Source organism: Dipodomys merriami, unplaced genomic scaffold (assembly GCF_024711535.1).
Source record: "Dipodomys merriami isolate MVZ:Mamm:240054 unplaced genomic scaffold, mDipMer1.0.p SCAF_14, whole genome shotgun sequence".
NCBI classification, from domain to species: domain Eukaryota; kingdom Metazoa; phylum Chordata; class Mammalia; order Rodentia; family Heteromyidae; genus Dipodomys; species Dipodomys merriami.
In genome coordinates, this window is record NW_027202715.1 from 16,193,879 (window position 1) to 16,205,966 (window position 12,088).

The window sequence follows — 12,088 nt, forward strand, 5'->3', positions numbered from 1 at the left end:
TTTCTAAGAAGCTAGAATTACGGCCGTGAGCCACTGGTGCCTGTCTGGTTTGTTTTTCATATGGGTCCTAGCTATGTGTCCTAGGCTGGCCTCAGAATTCTATCCTGCCACAATCTGCACACTGCAGGGATTACAGGTTTGTAGAACCTCATTGAGCCCATAAGCCCATTCACTGTCTCACTTTCTCATGTGAAAGGGGAGATGAAAGAACTGAGAAAGCCAGTTGAATGGCCCAGACATAGTATAAGCCCAATCCAAACTGGGCATTGGTGGCTCACAGATAGAGAGGAGACTGAGATGATGGAGGTTCACAAACAGCCACAGGCAGGAAAGTACATGACTCTTTCTAATTAATCACCGAGAAAGCCAAGTAACAGCAACCTGGCTGAGTTCAAGCCCCAGTACTGGTGCACATGCAAATCACCCTTGTCCAACTACAAAACACCCTTGTCTGAATGCCACCTTTCTCCTCAGGTAGGGTCAAGTCCTCTAGTAGATTGATAACTCTAGTAGTAGAATAACTCAGTTTGGAAGGAGCCAAATTCATCATTCACTTCATTGTGTGCATATTTCCCCCCTCCTTTTCTTGCTCCTGGAACTAGGGATCCATTTTAGATGGGCCCTGGAGCCTCAAGTATTCTATGCAAGAGGTCTACCACTGAGCTACAAAAGCAGCCTGCTTAATTTTGTTGATGGATAGAAAAATGAAGTTAGCGGCACTGATAACTTTAAGCCTTTGGTGCTGGGAGGAGGCCCACAGAAGACTAAAACCTGAGAATTGCAGTTTGAAGCTAGTCTGGGCAGAAATGTCCATGAGACTTACCTCTAGTTAATCAGGAAAAGGCTTGATGTAGAGGTATGGCTCAAGTAGTAGAGCCCCTTGAGTAGAAAACTAAGAGACCACCTAGTCCCTGAGTTCAAAAAACAAGAAGGGAGAGAGAGAAATTAGATGCTTCACCTATGGAACCTCAGAAGAGACAGAAAACTGGATCAAGATATGCTGAGTGCCTGTAATCCTACTTACTCTGGAGGCTGATATATGAGGATCATAGTTGAAAGCCAGCTGGGGTAGACAAATCCAAAAGACTTTTATCTCCCATTTATAAGCAAAAAGTCAGAATTGGAAGTGTGGCTCAAGTAATATAGTGCCATCTTTGAATGAAAAAGCCAACAAAGATTGCTAGGTTCTGAGTTCAAGGCCCAGTACCCACATTTAAAAAAAATTGCTGGAGACAGGGCAACTTTTCTTTCTGTCTACCTCTGACAAACATTATTATTAATTGTTATTATTTTAAATCTTTTTTTTTTTTTTTTTTTTGTGGTCCGGTCGTGGGGCCTAAACTCTGGGCCTGGGCGCTGTCCCTCAGCTCTTCAGCTCAAGGCTAGTGTTCTACCACTTGAGCCACAGCGCCATTTCCGGCTTTTTTGTTTTTGCTTATGTGGTGCTGAGGAATCGAACCCAGGGCCTCATGCATGCAAGGCAAGCGCTCTATCACTGAGCCACCTTCCCAGCCCCTTTAAATCTTAAAGGAAGCGTCTTATTATTTGGCCAGGGTGGTCTTGAATCTCTAGATCAAAGCAATCACCTTGCTTCAGCCCTCCAAGTACCCAGACTACAGGTACGTGCCACCACATCAAGTAAACATCTGCGTTAATGAAAAAGTTCACAGAGCTGGGCACCAGTGGCTCATACCTGTAATTGTAGCTATTGAGGAGGCTGAGATTTGAGGATCACATTTCTAAGCCAGCCAAGGCAGAGAAGTTTTGGAGACTCCTATCTCCAAATAACTAGCGAAATGTCTGTGGCTCCAGTGATAGAGGATCAGCCTTGAGTGAACAAAGCCAAGCGAGCCAGAGACCCTAAGTTCAAGCCCTGGGAAACGTCCTCTTCTCTCCCCCCACCCAAAAAACTCCCCCATAAAACATAAAAACTGAAGGACTGGGAATATAGATCAGTGATAGAATAATATAGCTGTGAAATCCTGGGTTCCATCCCCAGCAACACACACAGTATTACTATAAAGACAACTTCTGAATAATGAAATCTTTCAAAAGTTCAGATAAAGTGTAATATATAACCAGTGAACAGAATTGAAGATTTTGGACCAGCGCCTTAGCACAGTATGTTCTGCATTTACATAAATTGGTTTACAGAACACTGCTTTTTGTAATCTAGTGTTGTGTGAGGTTTTATTCTTCCTTGAACAACTACTTTTGGGCTGGCTTGAGGCTTTCAGTTCTTTTTGTGACAGAAGATTAAGACTACACCCCTGAACACCTCCTTTATCAGACAGAGTATTGACGCTAAGAGTTATTACTCTCCTGCCCAGGCCCTAATCATCCTTGGGCCAAGAGCCGACCAACAGGAGTTCACTGAAACTCGCAGAGCTCCTGAAGCTACTCAGACTAGGCAGTTTTCAAGCTGTGCCCTGCCTAACCCTTTTCTTCCTACATAAACCACAACGAAAGTGCTTTCTTGCAGGTGCTGATAGCTCAAGGCTGGCAATCCTAGCTACTCTGGGGACTGAGATACGAGGATCTGGGTTCAAAGCTGTCCAGAAGTGCAGCTGTGGCTTTCGTTAGCCAGCCCTGAGGGAAAAAGAGCTAAGGAACAGTGCCCAGGCCCTGAATTCAATTACTAGTACCAGCAAAAAAAAAAGGAGGGGAGCCTTCTCACAGCACCCTCCTCTTGATTGTTGTGCCTTATGATGTACCCCTAAGTGACCCTGAGTGGGGTACTGTGTCCTTAGTGAACTGTGGGTGCTGTGCTACCTCTCCCTTATCCGTGGTTTTTCATTCTATAGATTCGGTTACTTATGGTCAACACTGTTGAGTAGAAAGTTCCAGAAATATGCTTGTTTGAAACTGCCCTATTCTGAGTAGCCTGATGCAGTCTCTCCTTATTCTGAGCTTTCCAAGTGACCCTGTGTCCAATTTATTAATGGATGTAGTTACAAAATTATTTTTGATGGTCTCTTTGTATATACCACTGGCCTTGAGCTCCTTAAAGGTGCATGCCCCATGCCAGGAATTAGTATTAGTCATTGTTAATTTCCCCTTCCTTCCTTCCTTCCTTCCTTCCTTCCTTCCTTCCTTCCTTCCCTTCCCCTTTCTCCCCCCCCCCTTTTCTCTTTTTTTTTTTTTGTTCGTTCATTCTGCCAGTCTTGAGGCTTGAACTCAGGGCCTGGGCACTGTCCCTGAGCTTCTTTTGCTCAAGGCATCCTACCACTTGAGCCACAACTCCACTTTTGGCTTTTTCTGTTTATGTGGTACTGAGGAATCTTAACTCAGGGCTTCATGGATGTTAGGCTAGCACCCTACCACTTGAGCCACAACTCCACTTTTGGCTTTTTCTGTTTATATGGTACTGAGGACTCTAACCCAGGGCTTCATGGATGTTAGGCAAGCACTCTACCACTAAGCCACATTCCCAGCCCTCATTGTTAATTTCTTAATCTAACTTTTAAACTGTATTCTAAGTATATATGGAAAAAAAACACACTATGTTTGGGGTATGGTATAGTCTTGAGATTCTTGCTATCCATTGGGAAGGGGGTGGTCTTGGAACATGTCCCTAGCAGAGAAGGGAGAATTGTAGCTGGGTGCTTGCAGCTACTCAGGAGGCTGAGATAAGAGGATGTGGTTTAAAGCCTTTATGGGCAGGAAAGTACTTGAGACTCACTTATCTCTAGTAAACCACTCAGAAAAAGCTGGAAGTGGCTCAAGTGGTAGAACAGTAGCCTTGAGAACAAAAGCTCAGAGACTGTGCCCAGACCCTGAGTTCAAGCCCAGGACTGGCCAAAAAAAATTGTAAACTTTTTTTTTCCCCACTGCATGCCTGTAATGATAAATCTTGAACTCAGGTTCTGGATGCTGTCTCCTTAGCTTTATGGGTTAAGGCTGGTGACCTAACATAGCTCCATCTCCAGCATTTGGTGATTACTTGAAGATAAATCTCTTAGATGCCTGGCACTGGTAACTCACACCTGTACTCCTAACTACACAGGAGGCTGAGATCTGAGAATCAAGGTTCCAAGCCAGCCTGAGCAGGAAGGTCTGTGAGGCTCTTACCTCCAATTAACCACCAGAAAACTAGAAGTGGAGCTTTGGTTCAAAGTAGTTAAGTGCTCTTGAGTGCAAAAGCTCAAGAACAGGGTCCAGACCCTGAGTTCAAGCCCCATGACTGACAAAAGGAAAAAAAAAAAAAAGAATCTTACGGACTTTCTGCCCAGGTTTATTTCAGACGTCAGTCCTCAGCTATGATTATAGGCCTAAGCCACTAGCCTACAGCAAAAGTTCTAAAACTCTTTTCTTTTGCATTTTTCATTGTTAAATTAAGTAGTTGTACAAAGAAGTTACAATTCCTTAATCATTTGTTTCTTGATCTGTATAATATGACACCATACCTCACCCAATTGCAAAGCATGTAAAGCCAGTAGCTCACACCTGTGATCCTAGCTACTTAAAAGGCTGAGATTTGAAGATCTCAACCTGCTCAGGTGGAACAGTCCATGAGACTTGCCAATTAAGTGCCAAAATGCTGAAGTGGAACTGTGGCTCAAGTGGTAGAGTGCCAGCCTTGAGTGAAAACACTGAGGGGCAGTGCTCAGGCTCTAAGTTCAAGCCCCAGTATCAACACACACACACACACAAAATACATAAAATGTGTTTAGTTGTATGGAAAGAAACTGTTGCCTGTGGGCTCTGCTGCATTAATCCCACATTCGTGGATGTACACCAGCCCCTGCATAGTTGGAGGGAACATTAGGAGGCAAAAGGTGGCCAAGGGTTCCTGAGCCTCACTCCATCTATGAAAAGAGGACAGAGGAGGGGTCCCATGCATTCCTCTGAGAAATAATTATCAGCCTAGCATTTTACATTTCCTCAGCTTTTGTTGGGGAAAGGTCTGTAAAAAAAAAAACAAAACTTTGTCCTGATAACATTGATGTATTGACTAAAAAATATTCCCACTTACACCTGTAATCTTTTTTTTTTCATTAAAATGTGACCATCAAACATTCTTTAATAGTTCTTAAATTACAATTATAATAAATGTAATCATACACACTCATAAACCTTTTTAACTTCCATCTTTTATATTTAAGGCTGATTCATTTGATACAACCTTTTCAGCCTCTTGATATTTTTTTTCCTAGCTTCTTACTACTTTGGAATATATTTTAAAATTTTTTTATTTTCTTGTAAAGATGCTGTTCAGAGAGGTTATAGTTACATCAGTAACACACCTGTACTCTTAATTACTCAGGAGCCTGAAATCTGAGAGGATCATTGTTTGAAGACAGCCTATGAAGTAAAGTCCATGAGAGTTTTATCTCCAATAAACCAGGAAAAAAAAAAGGCCAGAGCTGGAGATGTGACTCAAGTGGTAGAGCACTAACTTGAACACAAAAGCTCAGGGACAGTGCCCAGCGCCTGAGTTCAAGCTCCAGGATTCCATCTCCCCCTCTCCCATCTCCCCGACATATACACATACAAATTCCCAACTTTTAATGGGGTGCTAGTGGCTAACCCTTGTCATTCTAGCTACTCAGGAGGCTGAGATCTAAGGAGCCAGTTCAGAGCCAGCCTGATACTCTGATCTCCAATTAACCACTCAAAGGCCAGAAGAAGAGCAAAAGTTCAGGGAGTGCCCAGGCTGAGTTCAAATCGCAGGACTGGCACCAAAAAAAACAAGTGGTTTGGTGTACATGCTGCCCTTCGCGGACAAGAAAACATTGCGCACTCGGGATCCCCAGGGGCAGGGCCTTCCTGTTATCCACCACGCGGCCCCGCTGTCCCCTTCCGCGTATGGCCAGGACTACAAAATCCAGAAGCCTCTGCGCCGGGCGGGGGGAGGGGGCTGGGAGAATCTCGCGAGCTTTGGAAAGCTCTGCTGCCGCAACCCTACAGCTCTCCTGCTTCAGGCTCCGGCTTCCCGCCTGCTGCTACCCCAGCCTTGTTCCATAGCTGCTGCTTAAGGCTGTCGCTGAGGCTGAAGTGGGTTATCGTAATTTAGTTTTGCCGTTACTAGGGCTTGGACTCAGGGCCTGCTGCTGTCCCTTAGCTCTCGCACGTTCCTTCCTAGGCTGGGTTAGAACCTCGATCCTCAGTTCTTAGTCTCCTGAGTAGCAAGGATTACAGGCGCCGGTTACCACCAGAGCCCGGCTTTTCCAGCTTTTTTTCCTGGCTAATTGGAGACTGTAACAGGCGTTTTTTTCAACCTGGCTAGCTTTGAACTGCGATCTTCAGATCTCAGCCTCATGAGTAGGGTTACAGGCCTAAGCTGCTGACGCCTGCCTTGAAAATAAAGAGTTTGGGCTGTCAGGTCCTTCCCCTAGACCAGCCTGCTACTGGTCTATTTAATCAGCAGGTTTACTGAGTTACCTAGGACCTCTTGGCTATGATTTACTGTCCTGGGGGGTAAATTAAAGATCTGTTGGCCCACCCTACTTGGAATGCTGCAAGTGTAGTACTCTAAAATCCCATCTTGGAATTCCTGATCTTGATGGGGGTGGTATTAAGGGCTTAGGGAAAGCTTAACTACAGTGTTTTCTCGCAGAGGCCTAGGGATCCCATCCTATTTAACATCTCATTTGCATTTCCCATTGTTCTTGGCAACCTGCTACTTGTAAGTCTCCTAAACTTTCCTCCCAGGCTAGTTTCAAACTGCAACCCTTAAATCTCAGCCTTTTGAGTAGCTAGCATAACAGGTGCCAGTCATTGCCTCCCCAAACAGTAGTTGTTTTGTTGTTGTGTGTGTTGGTCTCGGCATGGTCACTGTCTCTGAGCTTTTTGGCTCAGTGATAGTGCTCTACCACTTGAGCCACAGCTCCATTTTTTAGCGTTTTGGAGATCATAATCTCATGGACTTTCCTGCCTGGTATGGCTTTGAACTGGGATCATTAGAGCTCAGCCTGAGTAGATGGGATAACAGTGTTCCTCTGGATGTATAGAAATATCAAGTGAAGCTGTGTGGGGGTGGGCGTCATGCCTATAGTTCTAGATATACTCCGGAGACTGAGAGCTGAGGATCTTGATTCTAAGCCAGTCCTGGCAAGATAGTGTGAGACACTCTTATCTCCAACTAAGCACCAAAAACACAAGAAGTGGAGCTGTGGCTAGCTTTGAGCAAAATAGCTAAGGAACTGTACCCAAGCATGAGCACATGTGCACACACACACAGACACAGACACTAATGTGAAATAAGGATACTAAATCTAAGTCATGGCATCTTGATAGAATAGAAGATGGGGATTTTCTGAGACTTCTTGAGGTTACAGAGGACATTTTTAAAAATTTTTAATTGTAAAAATAGTGTACAGAGGGGTTGCAGTTATAACAATAAGGTAATGAGTACATTTCCTATCAAGCATTGTTACCTCCTCCTTTGTTTTTCCCCTACGATCCCCCCTCCCCACCCCAAGTTGTAAAGTTCCTTTTCAGTATAGTGCCTTGTACATCTCATTGTTACAATGGGTCAACCTGTATCCTTGTTTCAGCATTTTGTTATTTCCCTTCCCTTCCCCACAAAGGACATTCTTTGGATTGCAAATAGTCATGAGTTGGGCTCCAGGGAGCTCATGCTTCCTCTAGATAATTGGGGTCCTAATGGCCCCTTATTGTTCCCCTGTATAGTCAGATCTGCCTATGTATGACTTTTATTAGAAATAAATTATCCTCATCTAGCTTGTTTTTTTTGTTGTTGTTGTTGTTTTGGGTACGGTTGTGGGGCCTGAACTTTGGGCCCGGGCGCTGTCCCTCAGCTCTTCAGCTCAAGGATAGCGCTCTACCACTTGAACCACAGCTCTACTTTGGCTTTTATCTTTTTGCTTATGTGGCACTGAGGAATCGAACCCAGGGCCTCAGGCATGCAAGGCAAGCGGTCTACCACTGAGCCACCTTCCCAGCCCTTGCTTTGTTTTTATGGTCTCCAACCCAGCTTGTGGTTTTTGCCTTTAAAAGTTTTTTGTTAGCTTGGTGCTTACATCTGTGTTTACATCTATAATTCTAGCTACTCTGGAGGCTGAGATCTGAGGATAGCATTTCAACACCAGCCCAGGAAGGAAAGCTAGTGAAACTCTTATATCCAGTTAACCACCAGAAAATCAGAAATGGCACTGTGGCTCAAGTGGTAGAGTCCGAGCCTTGAGCTGAAGAACTCTGGGACAGTGCCCAGGCCCAGAGTTCAAGCCCCACGACTGACAAAGTTTTGTTAGCTCTGTTCAGAGCAGTAGGTCTTTGAGACAGGAGTCTACCTGCAGCCACTGGCTTTCTAATCTAATAGACTCCTGATTCAGCCTCACAAATGTGGCTTCTTTGTTTCTCAAGACTGAATTCCCAGAATTGCCATACATTGGTAATTCTAGATCGAAATTAAGCCAGCTCTGGCAGAGTCTGTTGAGACTCTTATCTCCAGTTAACCTCCAGAAAGCCATAGATGAACGTGGCTCTAGTGGTAGAGTGCTAGTTTTGAGCAAAACATCTTAGGGCAGAACTCAGGCCCTGACTTCAAGCACACACATGGGTATACAAGCACATACACAAATGAAAAGAAATATCAGGTGAAAGGTAAGATTGCAAGTTGAAAGGTAGATGGGCAACCATATTTATAAACTACTCTCAACCTATTGGCTTTTTGAAAGTACAAGTGATCCATTTGAAATCTGACAGTAATTCCTCCTCTGGTTTTTTTCTAAAGTTTCTCTGTATGGGCCCTCTTTGCCAGGATGAGTTTTTGTCCAGGTTCAGTCTCTACAGAATCAATCTTTCCTTCCCCCTTCCCCTCCCCTCCCTTCTCCTCCTCCTCCCTTTCTTCTTTGTCTTTGTTGTTGTCCTTGTCAGTTGTGGGGCTTGAACTAGGGGCCTGGGCACTGTTCCCCAGCTCTTCAGCTCAAGGCTAGTGCTCTTTGAGCCACAGTGCCACTTCCTGTTTTTGAGTGGTTAATTGGAGATAAGAGTCTCACGGAGACTTTCCTGCCTTGGCTGATTTTGAACTGCAATCTTCAGATCTCAGCCTCCTGAGTGTAAGGTATATTAAATAGGTAGGTTTCATTAGGTAGCTGATGAAGAGAACACCACACGCTATTCAGGCAGGAAAAGAAGTTTATTTACCCAACTGCTGCCTCGCAACCCCACCCCCACCCCCCACCCCCCATGCATGGTGGAGTAGCATGGCTGAAAAGGAAAGGGGGTGGGAAGGGAGCAACCTGGTGGGAAGGGAGCAACCCACTCCTGGGCCAGGACTTATCTAGGTCAGGGACTGGAAGCAGTGTGGCCTGGTGGGAGAAAGGTGTGGCCACTCTGGATTTGGATGAGACCTCAGGGTCTAGGACCCTTCTAAAGTCAGATGGGAGGTGGCCCAGGGTGTGACCTGGGGGGGTGGGGAGTGACTGCTTCCAGGTCTGCCAGTTACCTAGGTAACAGATACAGGGTAGAAACTTAAACCAGAGGGAGGGAGGTGTCCCTGTTCAGACCTTACTCTGTGTAGCTGGGATTATAGGTGTGAGCCATGGGCACCCAACTCTTTCCTTTTTATTTTCTCCCTTTCATTCTTGTTTTTTTTTTTGTTTTTTGTTTTTTTTTGCCGGTACTGGGGCTTGAACTCAGGACCAGGGTGCTGTCCTGTAGCTAGTGCTCTACCACTTGAGCCATAGCTCTACTTGTGGCTTTTTTTCTGATTACTTACAGGTAAGTCTCATAGATTCTTCTTCCTGGGCTGGCTTCCAATCACCATTCTCAGATCTTAGCCTCTTGAGTAGCTAGGATTATAAGGTGTGAGCCCCTAGCACCTGGCTGAAATACATGATTTTGATAAAGTTTCCTCATCACACTCAAGCAGCTCAGGATATTTGTCTGTGTCGCTCTTAGTGTTTCCAGCCCAGCATCTGCAAATGGAAACCTTGGCTTAACACAGTCCTGACCACACTACCTCCACCCATTTGCTAAATTCCCAGTATCTGGGCCTTCTGTACTCTACAGCTGAGTTTGCATATGTATGTGTATATACACATTTAATCTTAATTTTCACATTTTTATGTTTTGGTCAGTTGTGGCACTTGAATTTGGGGCCTGGGCACTGGCCCCTGAGCTATTTTTTGTCCAAGGCTAGTGGTCTACCACTTTGAGCCACAGGTCCACCGTTGCCTTTTTTGCGATTCATTGGAGGGGCTCATGGACTTTCCTGGCAGACTGGCTTTGAACCCCAGCTCTTCAGAGCTCAGCCTCCTAAGCAGCTTGGATTACAGGTATGAGCCACCAGCACGGGGCTATTCAACATTTATGTATTATAAGGAACTGTAAAGCCCCATCATTATTCACACATTTCACTGTTATTACTACCACCAAGAATCCCTGTGTTGTCCTCCCACCCCCATCTGTGATTTAAGTCCAGCCCAGCAAGGGTACAGCCTTAGCACTAGGTTCCCGCCTAGAGGTCTCGCTCCTGCGCGTGCGCAGCTCAGGTCCCAAGTCTCTCCCCCCCCCCCCATAGCCTCTTGCGCATGCGCCTCTCAGGTTCTGAGTAGTTATTTTTCAAAATGTGGAGGTCGCGCAAGCGCAGCTTTGATCTGAGTCAGGTCCTACTCTGGGTCAAAGGGCAACCAGAACACGTCTTCCTGGCGGAGCCGGGACTTGATGCTGCCAGAGACCCAGGCAGGCTGCGGGGGGAGGGGGGGGGGCGGCTACGGGCGGGTCTCTAGGCTCGCGGTGGGGTCTCGGAACTTCCGCAGCGCCGCCCACGGGTCGCGATGGAGGAGGCGCGCCCCCTCGCGGCCATCGCCCGCAACTTGCGCTCCTGCCCGGCCGTAGCCGGGAAACCTCCCTCCCTCCCTCTCCTTCCCTCCCTCCCTCCTTCCTTCCCTCCCTTTGGCCTGGGCACTGTCTCTTAGCTTTTTCCATTCAGGGCTGGCTTTCAGTCACTTGAGCCACACCTCCTTTTCTAGCTTTTTGATGGTTAATTGGAGATAAAAGACTGAGGGACTTTCCTGCCCCAGCAGCTTCAAACCTTGGTCCTTGGATCTCAGCCTCTCAAGTAACTAGGATTATAGGTGTGAGTGGCCACATCCTGGTTTCTTGAATAAGAACAAAATAGCTTGGGCTGGGAAGGTGGCTCAGTGGTAGAAAGCTTGCCTTGCATGCATGAGGCCCTGGGTTCGATTCCTCAGCACGACATAAGCAAAAAGAAAAAAGCCGAAAGTGGTGCTGTGGCTCCAGTAGTAGAGCGCTAGCCTTGAGCTGAAGAGCTGAAGGACAGCGCCCAGGCCCAGAGTTCAGGCCCCACGACCGGACCCCCCCCCCAAAAAAAAAGGAACAAAATAGCTCTGGCTGTGACAGGCACCCAAGATATGACGCTGGACCTAGAGATGGCAGCACTGTGAAACCACAGGTTTAACCTGCTCTGTGCCAAGACCTGGCCTACAGTGGTGATCTTTAGCTCCCCAGTCCCTTGGTATGAATGAGGACTGTTTGGATAATTAGTACCTGCACCCCTATTCTATATAAGGTCCAGGACTTGCCATCTGTTAGAGCATAAACACTAGATCCCTTTCTAGTAATATTTCCTGCATTACTATAGCAAAGCATATATCTGTGTGTTTAGATTTTAATTCCTGGGACTTGAACTCAGGTCCTGGGCAGTGTCCCTGAGCTGCTTTTGCTCAAGGCTAGCACTGTACCACTTGACCCACAGTGCCACGTACAGCTTTTTCTGCTTATGTGGTACTAAGGAATTGAATGTGGTACTAAGGAATTGAACCTGGGTCTTCATGCATGCGAGGCAAGCACTCTACCACTAAACCACATTTCGAGCCCTACATTCCAAATTCTAATGAGACATGAAGCATGACTGTGTATGTAGTGGCCTTTGCCCCTGTCCTGTATGTGAGGTTCTCATTCCCAATATTTAACCCAGACTTCTCACTTCCACTATCATAAAACCTTAAGTTTGAGGTGGGCACAGTTATTTACACCTGTAACCCTAGCTACTCAGGAGGCTCAGATCTGAGAATCTTGGTTCAAATCCAGCCCAGGCAGTAAAGTCTGAGACTCTTTTTTTTTTTTTTTGTCGGTTGTGGGGCTTGAACTCTGGGCC